The 18,823-nt window shown below is 44.7% G+C and overlaps 1 long non-coding RNA gene across 1 annotated transcript in view; it reads left to right on the top strand.

The window, feature by feature from the left end:
* Positions 1-18,823, top strand: part of LOC311517306 — a 59,192-nt gene that overhangs the window by 25,373 nt on the left and 14,996 nt on the right. The gene's annotated exons all lie outside the window — the stretch shown is intronic.

Here is an 18,823-nt window from a genome sequence, read left to right as displayed (position 1 = left end):
AATTAGCTATTCTGCATTCAATTAAATAGTGTACTGTACACAGCATGCCTCTGTAAATTGTCATTGGAAAACAATTTATGCATCACTGTTATTCTGAGTATCATTTCTTAATTTACTCTGTCAAAGGGTAGCTGATTCTGTGAAGGTGTCAGGAGCCCAGCCTCTCTCTGACAGGCTCAACTGGGGGAATGAGCCAACTCAGCTCCACCTGGGAGTTATTAACTCATTGAGTAACTGGGAGGTAGTTAATTAGGCTAGGAAGCAGCTGGGCATGATAAAAGGCTACAGATCTCAGTTAGAGGGAGAATTCTGAGAAGAACGGAAGCTCTAGACTAGGGAAGATCCCAGAGATCCTGAGCCAAACAGGAAATCTGGGTTAAGAAGAATGCTAGTTCTGAAGTCAGAGAGTCTCCTAAGGTGCCGACCAGGTCAGGTGACCTGGAAGAAGAGCTTCACAAAAGGGGAGGATTCTAGTGAGATAGCTATAATGTGCTCACCTAGTATTTGGAGGAATCTTTGAGAGACCTCCACAGATCCCAACATCAGAGGAAGACTCCACGCAGGTAGCATCAGAAGACCCGAGGTCAGAGCATCTAGATGAGGCACCTAGATGAAATCAAGACGTGTGATAGACAGACTGGGACTGAGTCCCTCAGCCAAGAAGTTGAGATATAAAGGTGTCATGTATGCCTGTGGGAGACTTTCTGTTAAATAAAGGAAACTCTCTGGGGAGGGAGCTCTTTAATTCCCAAAGCTAGTCTGGAGGTGTTTATAGTTTGGGTGGAGGGAAATCAAAGCAGAACTTACCTGCAGTTCCAGATCTGACTGCAGAGAGGCATGCCAGGGTGACTTTCACACCAGAGTCTAAGCATGTTAGCAACCTTCTTTGGTTTCATTTTTATAATTAGAGCAACTTTGTGCATCAGGGCCTTTTATATTTTTTCAAAGACTGAATGAAGGGGCTGGGGGGACAGGCTAGCCCAGCAAGAAATTAGACTGCCCAGTAATGATATATGAAATGCATAGTGCAGCTAGCTCCAGTGCCTTGGTTGTACTGGTTTAGAGACTGCCAAAGAAAAATAGTGCCGAGACCAGTCCAACTACCATTGAAGTCAACAGGAGTTTTCCATTAACTTCAATGGTACTTGGATCAAGCCCTAAGAAATGTTTCAGCACTTCTCCCTAGGCTTCTCCATGCCTCTCTTGAAGCCCTTGAGATTCTCTATCCTGCATTTACCAAGCTTTATGCCTTCTATGTTGGAAGTTGCATCACAGTCCCTGTCCCCCCAGATAGCGAAAAGGCCTTCTGGTGAGCTCCCCAACTCCATTCCTTCATCCTCCAGTGGCATTAGGCAGACCTGGAGGGGATAAATATCAGGAACTGAGGCCTTGTCTTCAGTGGTAAGAAAAGTGTTTTTAGCATGTTAGCTAATATGTTAAAGCAATTTGTATTTTTCATGTGTTAGCTGGGAGGGGTGAAACCTGGGGTGGGTGTAGAGTTTCCTTGAGTCACTAACACATGTTAAACCTATGACATGCTGTCACCACTAGGTTTGTAACATGTTACCTAATGTGTGTTTAAAAACACACCTTGTTTTTTTCTAGTGTAATACAGATGAGGTAGAAAAGATTAAAAGCTCAAGTGTATTGGTCTGAGGACAAAACTACTACAGGGGAATAGGATGTTAACTGGGTAGCAAGTGAACACACATAGGAAGTACAGAAAATTTGTGTTGCATTTCTGTAAATGAAAGAATGGTATATGGTAGATGGAAAGAATGCTAACCTCTGATCCGAAATTAAGACAAGCTGAATTTTGCTTTTCTCTGCATAATCTTTGTTAAACTGGGACAGGAAGTCACAGGTCTCCTACACGATTGCACAGTGCATTCCCACTAGATCTTTAGCCTTATCCTTCTACTATAAAATGTTTGGGAAGTAGGTCAGAAATATCTTGAAGTCAGAGCTGCAAGTTGATGCCACATTGGGCTTCATATTTGGTAGCTGATCACACATTAATCTTTAATGGCTGAAATCTTAATCTTTGACATTTTATATTAGTAGGTCAAACAGAGCTGGCTACTGGTCTGTGGTATCCTGTTTTCTACTGTTCTTTCACCCACGGAGAGCGGATGTTTTTTCCACATAAAACTTAAAGCTTGATCCATATATTGTGAAATGATTGAGGCAAAAGGTGATGATTCACAGGGTGAATAACTAGCAGTATTTCTATCTAGCATCTGACCTTTATATCCATCTGTCCCAGAGAAGCACGTCTTGGAGAAAAAGAAAAATGCATTCTGGATGGGGGCTTATATCATGTGACTTACCATGTAATATGATGTAATGTAACAGAAGAGGAAAATGTGTGGGCTTATATCTCAGAATCATAGAATATCAGGGTTGGAAGGGACCTCAGGAGGTCATCTAGTCCAACCCCTGCTCAAAGCAGGACCAATCCCCAATTTTTGCCCCAGATCCCTAAGTGGCCCCCTCAAGGATTGAACTCACAACCCTGGGTTTAGTAGGCCAATGCTCAAACCACTGAGTTATCCCTCCCCCCATACACAGACATACATACCTTTTTGTCACGGTAAGAATGAATCACCGGTGTTTAATAACCAATGATATAGTAAAATATCTGTGGGCAATTTAATATAATCATTTTGTTGCCCACATATACAAACATAGTTGTACTTCTCAGCTAAGGCACACAACAACCATCACATTGCCTCCACAGAGATGCACCACTGCCCATGTATCCTTTCCTGAACAGTCTCAGAATGGTACCACAGAACACTGATTCTATAGTTTGTTTTGTACATGTAAGTCTCCAGTGTACACTGTGGCTTGTCATCACACGAATGTTTTCTTGTTTTCCATAAGTGCTCTACCCCCTTATGATGACGGTTCAGGCATTCTGGCTGCTGTGGCCCTGGATACAATAGAACAGTTTGTCATGGATGGACAAGGCAGTCTATTTTCCTGATTGATTTCAGGCCAGAGTTGCTATCAGGGCAGAGTTAGGGCAGTTTGGAGTAGGGAGGTAAACACTCAGGGCAGACCTACCCTATCACTTAAGTCGATATAACTTACATCACTCAGGGGTGTGAAAAGGCACCCCCCTGGGCGACACAAGGTACAGAGACCTAAGAGCTGTCCATACCAGTGCTATGTCGGCGGGAGACACTCTCCCACCGACATAGCTTCTGCCTCTCATGGAAATGGAGTAATTGTGCAGATGGGAGACAGCTCTCCTGTCGGCACAGAGCATCTTCACCAGACACACTACAGCAGTGCAGCTGCACCCATGTAGTGCTTCTAGTGTAGACTGGTCTGCAGTTTACCAAGTAAATAGGAGTAGTAATACCTCACAGACATGGGAGGCTTAATTAATATTTATAAGGTACTAAGGGCTGCTTTGTAACTTTACAGCCCTGTTGAAGTAAGGGGTAGCATGTAACTTCATCACCCACAGTCACAATCTGGTGCTTCCCCCTTGTTTGGGGAAGTGTGGGGGAGAAAAGTAAGCTGTGCCAGCCTTTTTTGCTGGTGCAGACTATTTCCCTCCACTGGTCCAAAGCAGAGGTTCAGGCCAGTGCATTGGGGCAGTGGAAGCGGGCCCTTTCAATCCCTGCCCACTTGTGGGGGATAGAGATTATCAGCCTTGTGGTGGTGGCTCTTTCCACGGTGCAGGCTCTGGCAAAGTGCGTAGCTTGTGCAGAGTGTAAGTCGTCTCCTGAAACCTCTTGCTCCCCTTGTATGTGAGCCTTAAAAGAACACAATGTCCTATTAGATTTGAAATACCAACTAAACTGGAGTTGTGGTCAGAAGCTTTATCTTGATTGCAGTAGTATCGTCCCACATAGCACTCGCAATATCTGCTGCAGTTGAGGAGAGAGATGAACATATTGAACCCTACTAAAATGCATATTGATGGACTCAACAGATCCTACATGCAATGAAATGTACTTCTACCCATCTATGCATTATATCAAAATGGTAAGATCGAAAAAGAGCAACACCCTACCGCAGCCCTGACCACAGATTTCAATGTTTGCTTTGTGAAACACAAACAAACAAGAAGCTGTTAATCTACCCAAGCTATAAAGAATGCATATAGTGCAATCTTTGTTCAACCTATTGAATAGGTGAGGGGAAAGGACTGGCAGGAAATACATGGATTTATTTTATTTTATCTTATTTTATTTGCTCTAAGATACTGTAGCTGAACATTAGTGAGGGCTCCAAGTAAAGAATATACCTTCTACACAAGTAGAGAGAGATGTTTGCTTTTTAAAGTGGTAGTTAGATAATTGAAGAGAACCTTTTGAGAATTTAAAAAAAAAAATGGCTGGATTCAGGGAAGGGTATCAGCTAATAAATGAACAAAGAGGAATATTATTAAGCTATAAGGCAATATCTTTTTTTTTCCTCCTTCAGCTTATTTCTTGACAATAGCCAAGTCTTTCTTCTCTTTTTCAGAATGCACTTCATGTACCATTTGGGCTTGGTAATAGTTAATGAGCCCATCTCTATGGAAATGTACTCTGTGTTCACATGCTTTCTGATGTGTGGATTCACCATGGCATAATAAATGCAGGAAATAAATCCATCGAAAGGTATTCTGCCTTTCCTTTCACAGTATTTTTGTCCCGGTTTAGATTTATATAAGACTTTTGATGGATCCTGAGAATTCAGCCAACACCAGGAGCTGGAGTATAGAGTTTAGCCATACTCATGAGCAGGAGGTATTGTGGGAGCTCTGGGATGAATAGTGCTTCTCTGGCACGTTGCATTGCCCTATAATCCAGCTTCCTCATTGCCTGTCCCTGTACTTCCCTCAACTTGGCAAATGCTATTGGCCCTGGGACTGACACAGTGTGTACAAAGTGTATAGTACATGCTCCCTCCCTCCTTTGCATGCACATGTCAGTGCCAGGGACAATCTGGGGCTACTTGTTTAATGTTTGTTTTTCCCCTCAAAAGGGTATGTGTGTGTTTTAAAGACACATTCTCTCAATTCCAGCTAAAAAGTTGTTTGCCACTGCATGTGAGGGTTTCTTCTTTTTTTTTTTTTACTATGTTAGAAATTCACTAAGAGATTTTCTATAATATCTGATAATAACTATTTCAGTGCTGCCTGATACTGTGCATTGAACAAGACACTGCCAGTGTTTCTCCTTGGGCCAGTCAGGAAGTGCTGACGTTCCCATGAAACACTGGCACTTCGGGGAAATGCTGCTACTTTCCATGGCTGCATGAAACTGAGATGGAGAGCAGGAAATAAAGGGGCTTAAGTGAGAAATGCAGTAGCTGTGTAAAATCAATTTTTAAAATGTGTTCTATTGGACAGAGGTAGAAATTATTTTGCAGCACTTAATAAATGAATGGCCACTTACCAAGCATATATACCATGGAATGTAGCACATATTGCTACAACATATTAAAGTATATCATATGAAAGAAACTAGTAACTACTCAGGGTCAATCCTGAGCAGGGAAAGGCCCTAGCCACCCATTGCTTCATCCCACATAATCAACACTAAGTGAGAGGAGACCATCTGGTTTAGAGTCTTGGCCCTACATTCCATATTCAGGGTCAAATTTTCAAAGATATTTAGATGCCTAAAGATGCAGTAGGAGTTTTGAAATTTTCAATCAATGGGAGTTAAGTGCTTTTGAAAATCCTACTAGGCATGTATTTGCATCTGTAGGTATCTAAATATTTTTACAAATCTGGTCTCAGTGTCTCAGTTCACAATGTCACACAATGTTTTAATCAGGTTTTGCTACCTTACAAAGACATGGCCCTTGTAAATCTTCATGAAGCATATTCAGACATTGATTTAATTTAAATCAATAACTGCATTTTATAGATCCCATTCCTCTAAAAAGAAACACAGTAAGTATGTTTTTATGCACCAAGCATGATCTGAGCCCATCAGTGAAACTCTGCTCTCCTTTCCCGCTAACTAGAAGAGGAGGTCTTCTGGCACTGGGGAGTGTACATGACACCTCCAAAAACTAATGTGCTATCAACAGCACCCTCAAATGCATTGCATACAGAGCATGGAGGGAGGCACTGGTGAATAAGGCTTATCTACACTCAATGCTGGCACTGATATACTTTAGTTACATACACACATGCATGCCCCGATAGGATACTGTACATAGTGTGAAGCCACACCATGGTTCTAATTACACAGACTAGCACAACCGTTGCATTATGAATGAGGCAGTTGAAATACAAAATGTAAGGCCCACTTCTGCTCTTAGCTATATGGGCATGACTCCCATTGACTTCAGTGGAGTTACTATGGATTTACACTGGTGTAGGGGAAAAGAGAGCCATGAATTTGATTTAAAATGACACAATACTTTACTCAAAAAGAGATGAATGTATTTTCTTTTAATGTGGGCTCACTTGTGCTATTTTGACACAGCCCTGCACTGTGACACTGTGTGGAGTCCCACCACCTGAGGTGCAGCCCCAAAGGCATTCTGAAACTCCTTGATGCACAGAGGCCTTATATACATTGCTATTCCCCTTGAAAGAGCACAGCCCTTCTCCCAGTCCCCTCACAGCACAGCCAGCCAGCTCTGTGACCAGCTAATGTGGAGATGATGCTAAGGCTCCAGCCACCTTCTGCTCGCCAGGGGAGCTGAGAGGGGGAAGTCCCTGCACTCAAGGGCTACCATTCTGCCAGCCCTTTCACAGGTCACACAGCAGGGTGTAGGTGATTCTAGTGTTTGGTATAGGAGTCTTGCCTAGTGGTTGGAGCAGACTCAGTGGGGAGAACTGGAGTGGTGGCCAGGAGACAAGCCAGTGGCTGTAGCCAGGAGTTCTAAGGCAGATAAAGACTAGGGCTGGAACAGGAGCAGGTGTGAGTTGGAGCAAGGGCCAGTACAGGAAGCAGGCATGGAACGCATTGAACAGCTACTATGCTGCTGTTTCTGCAACTCTTGAATAGTGAGGTGTAGGATTTTCTGTCCAATCAGGGAGCATAATCTCTTAGAGGGGGTTTATTGGGTCCAGGCAAGATCACTGGGTTGCTAAGCAACTGTACCCAGAGTCAGCTCTGTTCCTGAGAATACCGTTCCCCATTCCTGAGAGCTCCTCCTAGCGATGGTCCTGGGTAGATCAGGGTGTCTTTGGTGAAATTCCTGAAGGATATTAGGAGCATGAACAGTTTCTTCTGGTTCCCAGGATCATTCCTCTGGCCTGTACACCCTTCCCATCTGTTAAATACTGGAGATTGCTCCAGCGCATCGGGTATTGAGCACCTGATGGACTTCAGATTCTTCCTGCCCATATACAATTAGTGGGAGTGGAGGAGGATCTGGTCGGTGAAAGCATTGTTAATGAACAGTTTGAGGAGAGAAACATGAATAGTGGGATGAATGTTGAGGGATTCTGAGAACTGAAACTTGAAGGCAACTTGGTTAATTTGATCAGTGATCCAAAAAGGACTCGGGCATTGGTGATTATACTTACCCAAAAGACAGTCCATTTTCAGGTTCTGAGTTGAGCTAAACCTTATCCTCTGCTTCAAGGTTAGGGGTGGCCTGTCACTTTCTTTCTACATAATACTTGTGAGTTTCTTTAGTGGCAAATATGAGTTCCTGGTGCATTTGCTAGAGGTGGAGGACTAGGTCCATGGCTGCTGGGATGGCAGAGCCCTCACACAGATCTGGATGGAATCGGTGAGGGTGAAAAACAAAATTTGTGAACAATGAGGTCTGCTGTGTTGAAGTGTGGATTGAGTTGTACACAGACTCAGCCAAACACAGAAATAGGAGCCATTCATCCTGATGGAAATTCAGAGAACAACAGAGAGACTTCCTGAGGGTTTGATTGACTCTTTCAGATTGGCTATCAGTCTGTGGATAGAAAGAAACTGTCAAGATGAGAAACTGAGAAGGCAAAGAAATTCCTGGCAGAACTGAGAAACACAGTGAGATCCTTGATCTGAAATGATACACATTGGCATGTTGTGGTGCTGAAAAATGTGCTCCAGGAAGGTTTTCATGCTTTCATGGGCAGATGGCATGATGCAGCATGGAATTACATAAGCCATCTTGGTCAGGAGGTTCAATACAGTCTGGATAACTGAGTGCCTTTGGGAGCACAGTAACTTCACTATAAAGTCCATTGAGAGGGTGGACCAAAGGAAGCAGAGGCGAGGAGTGGGGTGAAGAAGGCCTGCAGATTTTCTCATGGTTTCTCCATGCAGGCATAGAGATTGCATGACCTAACATAGTTTATAACATCAGTTTGTAGGGTTGGCCACCAGAAATATCGAGTGATCTGGTTCCAAATTTTGAATTGGCTGAAATGTCCTGCCATGGATGAGTCATAACTCAACCTTAGCACCTAAAGCCAGGAGTTGCCCTTGGGAATGTGCAGATGATCTCCATGATAAAAGAAGTCTTGTTGCAAATGAAAACTTGAATCTGGGGAAGTACTTAGAGTCTGGAAGATTGGAACCACAAAAAGGTCACTTGGAAGGAAAGAACAGCTAATGGTCATCACGTGACTAGTGCTGGTCCCACGGACAAAGTGGGAAGTACTAAGACCAGTGGCATGAGCCTCCTATCCCACTTCATAGTCCTCAGCATTGTGGGACAAAGCATCCACCTTTCAGTTCTTAGTTCCAGGATGGTACATAACTGTAAAGTCAAACTGGGAGAGGAAAAGGGCCCAGCAAATCTGATGCTGGTTGAATGATCATGTTGTCTATAGATGCTCCACATTCTTGTGATCTGTCCAGACTTGTATAAGGGTGTGGGCCCTCTCAAGAAGATGGTGCCACTCTTCAAAAGCAGCCTTGATGGTTAGGAGCTCCTGGTCCCATATATCATAAGTTTGAAATCTGTTTCCAAGAAAAAAGGCTCAAGGACAAAGCAACTGGTGAGGGCCTGTAAATTGCAAGAGAACCAGGCCTATTGCAAAGTCTGAGGTGTTGGTTTTGACTATGAAGGCATTTGGGAGGTCCAGATGGGTCAAAACAGGGGTAGAAATAAATTCAAGCTGTTGAAAACTGCCTGCATGTCAGTGAACCAGGTGAAATTAGTTCTCTTCTTGAGGAAGGGCTTGTTATAGGAGCAATAGAGAATCCTTAGAAGAATTGCAGGTAAAAATTTGGAAATCTGAGAACCGCTGCACTCCATGTATATTCGATGATGCTTTCCACTTGGTGTCATAAATATAAAGGGAAGGGTAACCACCTTTTTGTATACAGTGCTATAAAATCCCTCCTGGCCAGAGGCAAAACCCTTTCACCTGTAAAGGGTTAAGAAGCTAAGATAACCTCTATGGCACCTGACCAAAATGACCAATGAGGAGACAAAATACTTTCAGATCTGGAGGTGGGGGGAACAAAGGGTTTGTCTGTCTGTGTGATGCTTTTGCCAGGAACAGATCAGGAATGCAGCCTTACAACTGTTAGTTGGTAAGTAATCTAGCTAGAAATGCGTTAGATTTCCTTGCATTTAGTGGCTGGTAAAATAAGCTGTGCTGGATGGAATATATATTCCTGTTTTTGTGTCTTTTTGTAACTTAAGGTTTTGCCTAGAGGGATTCTCTATGTTTTAAATCTAATTACCCTGTAAGGTGTTTACCATCCTGATTTTACAAAGGTAATTCTTTTACCTTTTCTTTAATTAAAATTCTTCTTTTAAGAACCTGATTGATTTTTCATTGTTCTTAAGATCCAAGCATTTGGGTCTGTGTTCACCTGTGCAAATTGGTGAGGATTCTTATCAAGCCTTCCCCAGGAAAGGGGGTGTAGGGCTTGAGGGGATAGTTTGGGGGGAGATGTCTCCAAGTGGGCTCCTTCCCTGGTCTTTGTGTAAGACGCTTGGTGGTGGCAGCATACTGTTGAAGGACAGGCAAAGTTTGTACCTTGGGGAAGTTTTTAACCTAAGCTGGTAAAAATAAGCTTTAGGGGGTCTTTCATGCAGGTCCCCACATCTGTACCCTAGAGTTCAGAGTGGGGAAGGAACCTTAAAACTTGGTAATGGCTCTAATCATAGAATCATAGACTTTAAGGTCAGAAGGAACCATTATGATCACCTAGTCTGACCTGCACAATGCAGGCCACAGAATCTCACCCACCCACTCCTGTAACAAACCTCTAACCTATGTCTGAGCTATTGAAGTTCTCAATTGTGGTTTAAAGACTTCGAGGTGCAGAGAATCCTGCAGCAAGTGACCCGTGCCCCACACTGCAGAGGAAGGCGAAAAACCCCCAGGGCATCTGCCAATCTGCCCTGGTGGAAAATTCCTTCCCGACCCCAAATATGGCAATCAGCTAAACCCTGAGCATGTGGGCAAGACTCACCAGCCTCACCAATCTCGTGGGTGTCCATGGCAAGTCCTGCTAGAGAGATGACATAGCCCAGAAACTCCCATGGTATCCTTGTCAAATTCACATTTCTCAGGTTTCCCATAAAGTTGATTTTGACAAAGCCAATTAAGAACTGTGTGCATGTGGTAGTCATGGAGTACCTGATTCTCTGAAAAAATAAGAATATCGTCAAAGTAGATAATCATAAATTGTTTGAGGATATTGCTGTAGATGTCATTCATGAAATGCTGGAAGATTGTGGGGGTATTACGTAGACCAAATGCAGGTTTGAAATGCAGTCTTTCAGACTGGGCTCTTGTGTTTCCTGATCCAGAGGTGGGCTGTACCTTGGCCAGGTACTCTGCTGCAATGTGCCCAGGCATCCCACAATGAAGGCACAACTCCAATGTTGACAACAATTCTTTTTAGTCAGCAGACAGGTGGGGCTGTGCTCATCAGTTTGAAGTCTAGTGAGGCAACTGGGGCCCTGGAAGATGAGAGTTCTGGCCAGTGAGGTTTATCTGGCGTGTTGTTTTTCTTGGGCTCTTTCCAGTACCCGATCACCAATCCTAATACAGGCTCCCAGGCTTGGTCAAGGTTCCACCCATGCTAATTCACCTTTAATAGAGTTGTTGAGTCTCTGCCTGAAGTAGCGTTGCTGCCAGACCTCATTCCAGTGGTTCTGCAGCCAGACATGGAAATTCTGCTGCATATTTGGTGGCAGACCTGGGAACCTGCTGGAGGGCATAGAGAGCAGCTTCTGTGATACATTCTCAGTTAGGATAATCGAAGATGCCCACTATTGCTTGTTCAAAGTTCTCTAAGTGTTCAAAGAAAGGACTGGACCCCTCCAGGAATGGGGATGCCCATTTAAAGACCTCTACAGTGAGCAGACTAAGTACTAATCCCACTCTGGACTGATCTGTAGGGTACAACTGTGGCTGCAAATTGGTGATGACATTGGCTTAGGAACCTGCAAAATTTGGCATGATCCATCCCCACTGAACTTATCAGGTAAAGGGAGCTTGGGCTTATGGAAAGGATGCGAGAGTTGTGGGGACAGAAGACGATGCTGGGGCTTTTACCTGGACCTATAGGGATACATTCCTGTCATGTAGCGCAGCGACCTAAGCCTACAGTTCCTGTAGGACCCAACAACATATGAGAAGATGGGTTGGGCTCCTGTTGAGGCCCTTCCAGAGTGAAGCTCCATGCTGTGGGACGAAGTCAAACTGTGACACGCTGGGGTGTAGGTTGTGGGAAGTAGTGGTCAGAACAGGAGTCTGACCTAGTGGTCAGAACAGAACCAAAGGGCAGAACTGGAGTTGTGGTCATGAGACAAGCCAATGGTCGGAGCCAGGAGTTCTAAGGAAAGTGGGGACTAGGGCTGGAACAGTTGAAGGCATGGGTTAGAGCAAAGGCCAATACAGGAAGCTGGTTAGACACAGCTGTGGGTATGAAACGCATTGAGCAGTCACTGCTGTTGCTACAAGGCTTAAATAGGATTCTGTTGGCCATTCTGTCCAATCAGGGAGCACAGTCTCTTAGTGGGGGTTTATTGGGCCAAATCGATCTCCTTGAGTTGCTGTGCGACCACTCTCAGAACCACCTGAGTTCCTGACAGGGAAGCCATTTACTCCCTTCCCCCCACACAATGCACCTACATAAGGCCCTTATGGCCAATCAGTGACACTTACCCACATTAGATACTGAGCAGCTTTCATCCATATGAAGTGCAGGATTTCTGAGTGTGACTTAAAACATCAAAACCTGCTGAAATTAAAATATATCTTGGTATTTTTAAATTCTGCACAGGTTGCTTTGCAGGTCAAACTTGCCCTGCAGAGAGTAGTTAATAAGGTTTTCCCTAGACTAATAGCTAAGGAAGGGCCATAACCCAATAAACATTTAAACCATTATGCTAATAATGATAACTAAGGCACTTTATGCAACAAAAAAAGTGTGTTGGCCTTTGCTGAAAAGAAAGAACAGTCCAAGACTATTTTGAAGGTTCGTTTGTTTATTGCTGATGATTCAAAACAAGAATTATCTGATGGAGCTCCATAAGTATTAGAGAGACCCTGGGACTGATGAGACTGCCAGAGAGAGCAATCACTTGTCACTGCATTGAACTTTGAGAGAACCTTCCTTCATTGCCCATTTGATGACTCCTACAATGTACAAATTCCATTATGCAGATGTGAGTCACCTATTCTGATGCCAGGATTCACCTGTGGTATTAAACCATAATGAAAAGAAGCCAAGCAGAGTGACAGGAACAAAAAAAAAATTGTAGAAAACATTCCTTTGAAAATAAGAATTCCACTCTTTTAGTAACATACATATTGAGTAGTACCTTGCTCAGCCAAATGTCCCACTGAAACCAGTGGGGCTAGTCATGGAGTAAATTAATAGTGGGTGAAATCCTGGCTTCACTGAAATTAGTGGCAAGTTTGCCACTGACTTCGTTCATTTAAGGGTGCCTTCTCATCAATTTAATATGACTAATGTTCCAACTCACTAATTCTCTACCCTGGGTTCTAAATAGGATTGCCAGGTGTCCAGTTTTCGACCAGAATGCCTGGTCGAAAAGAGACCCTAGCGGCTCTGGTCAGCACTGCCAACTGGTCTGTTAAAAGTCTGGTCGGCGCTGCTGCGGAGCTAAGGCAGGCAAGTCCCAACCTGTCCTGGAAGTGTGCTGTGCCCCAGAAGCAGCCACCAGGTCCAGCTCCTAGGTTCAGGGGACACGGGACTCTGTGCACTGTCCCTACCCCGAGCACTGGCTCCGCACTCTCCTTGGCCAGGAAGCGCAGCCAAGGAGAGCTGGGGGGTGGTGCCTGCAAGCAAGAGCAGTGTGTGGAGACTCCTTCCCCCCTCCCCCTCGCCGCCGCCTAGGATTTGGACCTGCTGGCCGCTTCTGGGGTGCAGCATGGGGCCAGGACAGGCAGGGAGCCTGCCTTAGCCCCACTACACTGATAACTGGGATCTGCTGAGGTAAGTCCAGGCCCCAAGCCCCAGCCCTGAGCCCCACCAAAACCCAGAGCCTCCTCCTGCACCCCAACCTTCTCATGCCTGGCCCCACCCCAGAGCCTGCACCCCCAGCTGGAGCCCTCACTCCCCACATCCCAACTCCTTGCCCCATCCCAGAGCCCCCTCCCACAACCCAAACCCCTCATCCTCAGCCCCGCCCCAGAGCCCATACCCCCTCCTGCACCCCAACCCCCTGTCTCAACTCGGAGCCCTCTCTCACACTCTGAATCCCTTGGCCCCACCCCCTTCCTGGAGCCCCCTCCTGCACACCAACCCCCTCATCCCCGGCCCCATCCCAGACCCCTTAACTCTACCTGCACCTCACACCCCTGCCTTAACCTGCAGTCCTCTCCCACATTCTGAATCCCTCGGCCCGACCCCCCCAGCCTGGAAACCCCTCCTGCACCCCAAGCCCTTCAGCCCCAGCCCATAACCCTCACCCCTTCCCGCATTCCAACCCCTTCCCTCAACCCACAGCTCCCTCTGCACTCTAAATCCCTTGCCCGCCTCCAGCCTAGAGCTCCTTCCTGCCCTCCAAACCCCTCATCCCTGGCCCAACCCGAGAGCCCGTACCCCATCCCACACCCCAACCCCCTGCCTCAATCCGCAGCCCACTCCCACTTCTCAATCCCTCTGTCCCACCCCGCAGCCTGGAGCTCCCTCCTGAACCCCGCAGCCCTCACCCCCTCATGCACCCCAACTCCCTGCCTCCGCCCAGCACCCCTCCCACACCCTGAACCCCTCATTTCTGGCCCCACCCCAGAGCCCGCAACCCCAGTTAGAGCCCTCACCCCTCACACACCCCAACCCCCTGTCCCAGCCCAGTGAAAGTGAGTGAGGGTGGGGGAGAGCGAGCCCCCAAGGGAGAGTGAGTGGGTGGCAGGGCCTCAGGAAAGGGTAATGAATGGGGGGCAGGGCCTCGGGAAGGGGTGGGGTAGGGGTGGGGCCTCAGGGAAGGGGTGGGGCTAGGCTGTTGGATTTTGTGCGATTAGAAAGTTGGCAACTCTAGTTCGGAAGGGGGAAGGTATTTATGGATGAAGAAAGGTAGGGGGAATGGGAAGTGAAAAGGAGGAGGACAGGGCAGTGTTGTCCAACATGGGTGATTTTATCGTGACTCTCTGGACATTCCGGGGTTTTTCTAAAAGCCCCAGCCCTTGGAATCATTAATTATGAAACAAAATCTCTGTTTTCAGTTTTCTTTAAAAATAAGTTCCTAGTCCCCAAAAAGTTGGACAATGGGGCACAAGTGTCACCTAAAGGCTCAGGAAAAAAAGTAGGTGCAAAAAAAAAACCCCAAACCAAAAACAAACAACAAAAATACCAACTCAAAGGGCTTAAAAATCTTGAGATTAAAAAAAAAATTATACCAATCTCATGATTTTTTGTATATTGGCAATAATAAAATTGCTAATGATAGTTAGCCCGGGGAATGTGTGGGCCAAGAGAGGAAAGATGGATTTATGCATCCCTAGGAAGAAGTGCACCTAGCATCACCGAGATAATTTTGTTGATCTGCTGCTTCTCTTTACCCCCATCCTTTGTGCATCTCTGCCAAATTAGACTGTACTCTATCCAGGACAGGGACTATTTCTTCCTATCCGGCTAAGTGCTCAGCACTTTTGGGAACTGTACAATAACTAATAACAACACAGCAACATTATAGTTGTAATTTTTTGTACGCTGTGATCATGTCATGTTTTAAATATTCTGACATATTTTTGCATTAAAAATTCCTTTCAGATGGTCATCGGTATCCCAGCTCACTGCAGTCTTGCTTCACATCCCCATCGTACTTTCTATAGTATTGTTCTACTTTACATTTTCTTATTGGTTATATATCTGTTGCGGTTCAAATACAAGACAGAACAAGGCTTTAAGCAAGCAAGCAGGCTGGTCTGCCAACGGGCTGGTTTCCTGTTAGCTTTCCACCCTCTCTTTTATTCTTTCTCTCCCCCCACGCATTACATACTCCAACAGATAAAAGGAATACACTGGCTTTGTTTAATATTCTTATTTACCAATATCTATCTACCGCATTCCTTGCTCTCGGGCCTTGAGCCCAGTCCTGGGAGGCTTCCCATGGTTCATGTCATCTGGGCGAGATTCCAAGGTTCATGCCCTTGAGAGGAGCCGTGTGTTCACTGCTCCTACACAACACTCCGGGTGTGCCCTGAATGTTGCCAAGTGCATGAGCCTTGCATGAATGCTACATATATCTTTGGCTTTAATTACATTGTTGTGTGGCAACAGAATCAGGCTATGAGTCCTTTATATACGGAACTGAACGCTGTTTCATTATCCTATATATATATATAATATAATATTAGATTATAGGTCAGATTCTCCGGTAGTAGAAATCAGTGAATTTTGTTGACTGGCCCTGTATATAAATAAGATGATGATAGAGTGCATATGACCAGTTGCAGAGCCTGATCCACCTTTCATTGAACTCAATGACAATTTCACATTGATGTCAATGGCAGTTGCACCTGGTACAATGGGACTGAATTTTATCTGCTGTGGCTCAAGATATACAATAAACTACATGGGTAATAATCCATAATTCTAGCTATTGCAGGGGCATGCACAAGGGGGGCAAGTAGGAGCACGCCCCCGCCTCCCAGTAATCAGCAAGGGATGCAGTACTCCCCCTGCCCTGGGGATGCGGCTCTCTCCCCACTTCAGCTGGGGCTGGGGGAGTCCTCTCGTCCCAGGGGCTGGGTGGGGATGGGGGGCAGCAAGATCCTCCCGGGGCTAAGGCAGGGAGCAGACAGGGGGCAGTGAGCTACTCCTGGGGCCAGGGATGGGGAGAGGGGAGAGCGAGCTTCTGTGCCCCCACCAAGTGGTCAAATTTAAACTCCTGCGCATGCCCCTGAGCTATTGTTACAGGAGAACCTCAATATTTTAATTTCCTGATTCTTGAATGCTTTAAATTGCAACCTTAGTGTTAATTAATATAGACTGTGTATTAATAAACAAATGCATATATTGTATTTATCTATTAAACATGCACACTTAATATGTTTTTCTTCATGTCTCTCTCTGTGATCTGTAGATAGATATTTTCAAGAATTAACCAAAAAAGAGATGATGATGATGAAGAAACAGAAGAGGGACATGCAGTTTACTTCTGTATTTTAATCAAAATACTGCCAAAGATTAAATAATGTCTGAATAATCTGGAAGAGCATTCTACACATTATCATAGCAACAAACTATTTGTTCACACAGATAAGGTATAGCTAGCAGCTTCTTCGTAGCTTGGGAGTTGTCTTGTCTAGCATAGCCGTGGTGTTTCCGCGGGGCTTAAATGCATCGGTTGGGTCTACCATGAAGAACAAGCCTAAAGGAAGCATTAAAAGGTGGTTGAGTGGAAAATTGCACACTTCACAAGTTGGATTCTACAGTGCAGATGAAATTAAATGTCGCTTTTAGACTGAGATCACTCCATCATGAGCGTGAGCTGAACATATATTATTTTGGGGAGACAGGGGTGGTTCAAAATGAGCTGGAGGACAGAATAGTGACCTGAGAGGCAGTGTGTGGGAAGGGGACAGACTTAATTAAGTACAAACCAACCAATGTATTTTCAAGAGTGAAAGAAGAGGAAGGGAGCATGGACTGATTACAAAATCAATCCCCTCTTTATTCTTTAGGGTTGTGTGTGTTTTGTTTTGTTTTAAGAAAAGGAACTGAATTTGTTGAAAGAGGAAGACAAAAAATAAACCAGGAGTTGCAGCTCTGAATTGCATTGTACATTTATGCACACTTGTTTAAATATTAAGGGCCATCTGGCCCTAGTGGATGAAAAAAACTTTGGATATTAAATGAACTCATTGAAGTACTTCAATTTGGGTAGAATTTAGAAATTAACAGCCTCTGTTTCACATCCTGTTTTGAGGCAGGGCTGTCAGTGGTACTCTGACAACAGCAGTTGCAACATTCACCCCTATAAAAATTAAGAGCCTGAACCTGGAAGGTGGTGATTACCTTCAACTTCCACTGAATTCAGGACTTCATTTAATCTGGCTCAAATTGACTTACAGTAATGAATGCTACAATTATTGTTACAGTCAAACTTCCCTTGCCCCATCCTTAAGGACTCTAGGACTGCCATAGTGACAGACTGACAAAGTGCTTGTGCGCCGTAATTTGACATGATGGATAGTCATAAAAATGTAGGGCTTGAAGGTACCTCAAGAGGTTATTTAGTCTATCCCACTGTACTGAAGTATGATAAAGCATACCATCCCTGACAGGTGTTTGTCTAATCTGTTCTAAAAATCCTCCAGTGATGCAGATTCCTCAACCTCCCTAGGTAATCTGTTCCAGTAATTAACTATTCTTATCGTCAGAAAGATTTTTCCCTAATATCTAACCTGAATCTCCCTTGCAGCAAACTAAGCCAATTATTTCTTCTCCTGCCTTCGCTGGATGTGGAGAGCAATTGATCACAGTCCTCTTTATAACAATCTTTTACATATTTGAAAACTCTTATCATGTTGCTGTGACATGCCACGGTGCAATCCAGACTAATGAGCAGGTGTGTCACCCCTGCCCTGCAACCTTGGGTGCCTTACAATGCCTTGCTGAAGTAGCTCCCACCAGGGCCACTCAGAAACAGCCTCCAGCATTCAAGCCACACCCTGAGTGTCTATAACTGCAGCCTGCCAGCTTCACTTTGCCTCTCACCAGCCTTGGTTGTACTTCAGGGTGACCCCAGCACATCTTGAGTCTTAGATTTCCCCCCAGAAATATATGTCCTGTACTTCCCAGTCCTCTCCTGGACAATACAAGTTCTATTAAATCTGTTATTTCTTTTAAAAGAATAATATGTACACAACTTGCCACCACAAATGAAGTTTCCCAGACACTTCAATTTAAACACACTGGATTAGATAAAACAATGAAACAAGTTTATTAACTACAAAGAATAGATTTTAAGTGAGTACAAGCAATGAGGCATAAAGGTCAGAAACAGTTACAAGAAAAATAAAGATAAGATGTTTACTAATACCTAACTTAACCTTCTAGATTAGATTCAAGCAAAGTTTCTCACCATATGCTTTCAACGGTCTTACTAGCCAAACCCTGTCAGTCAGGATCCGTTCTCCCAGAGTCCAATGATGGTTTCCTTTGTTGCTTCAAGTGCAGTGTATGTGATGGGCAGGGAGGGGCGGGGGGATTGCCTTGGGTTGTTTGTCTGTCCCTTTTTATAGTTTCAGTCCCCCTCTTGAAAAACATTTCCAGCTGGACACCAGGCCACAAAAAGTCTAAATAGAAAGATGTTCCCTGCTGCTTTTTCCTTACCTGTTTAAGCTTCCTTTGTTACCCCTCCTTCTTGATGACTCTGTTTACTGCTTAAATGCAAATTAAGCAGAGCACACATTCCTTTGTTTAGGACAGACCTGTTTGCCAACTTTTGTTGGGCAGGATTATGG

Source organism: Lepidochelys olivacea, assembly GCF_965140295.1.
Source record: "Lepidochelys olivacea isolate rLepOli2 genome assembly, chromosome: 2".
Classification (NCBI taxonomy): domain Eukaryota; kingdom Metazoa; phylum Chordata; order Testudines; family Cheloniidae; genus Lepidochelys; species Lepidochelys olivacea.
This window is presented reverse-complemented; position numbering and strand designations above follow the sequence as displayed.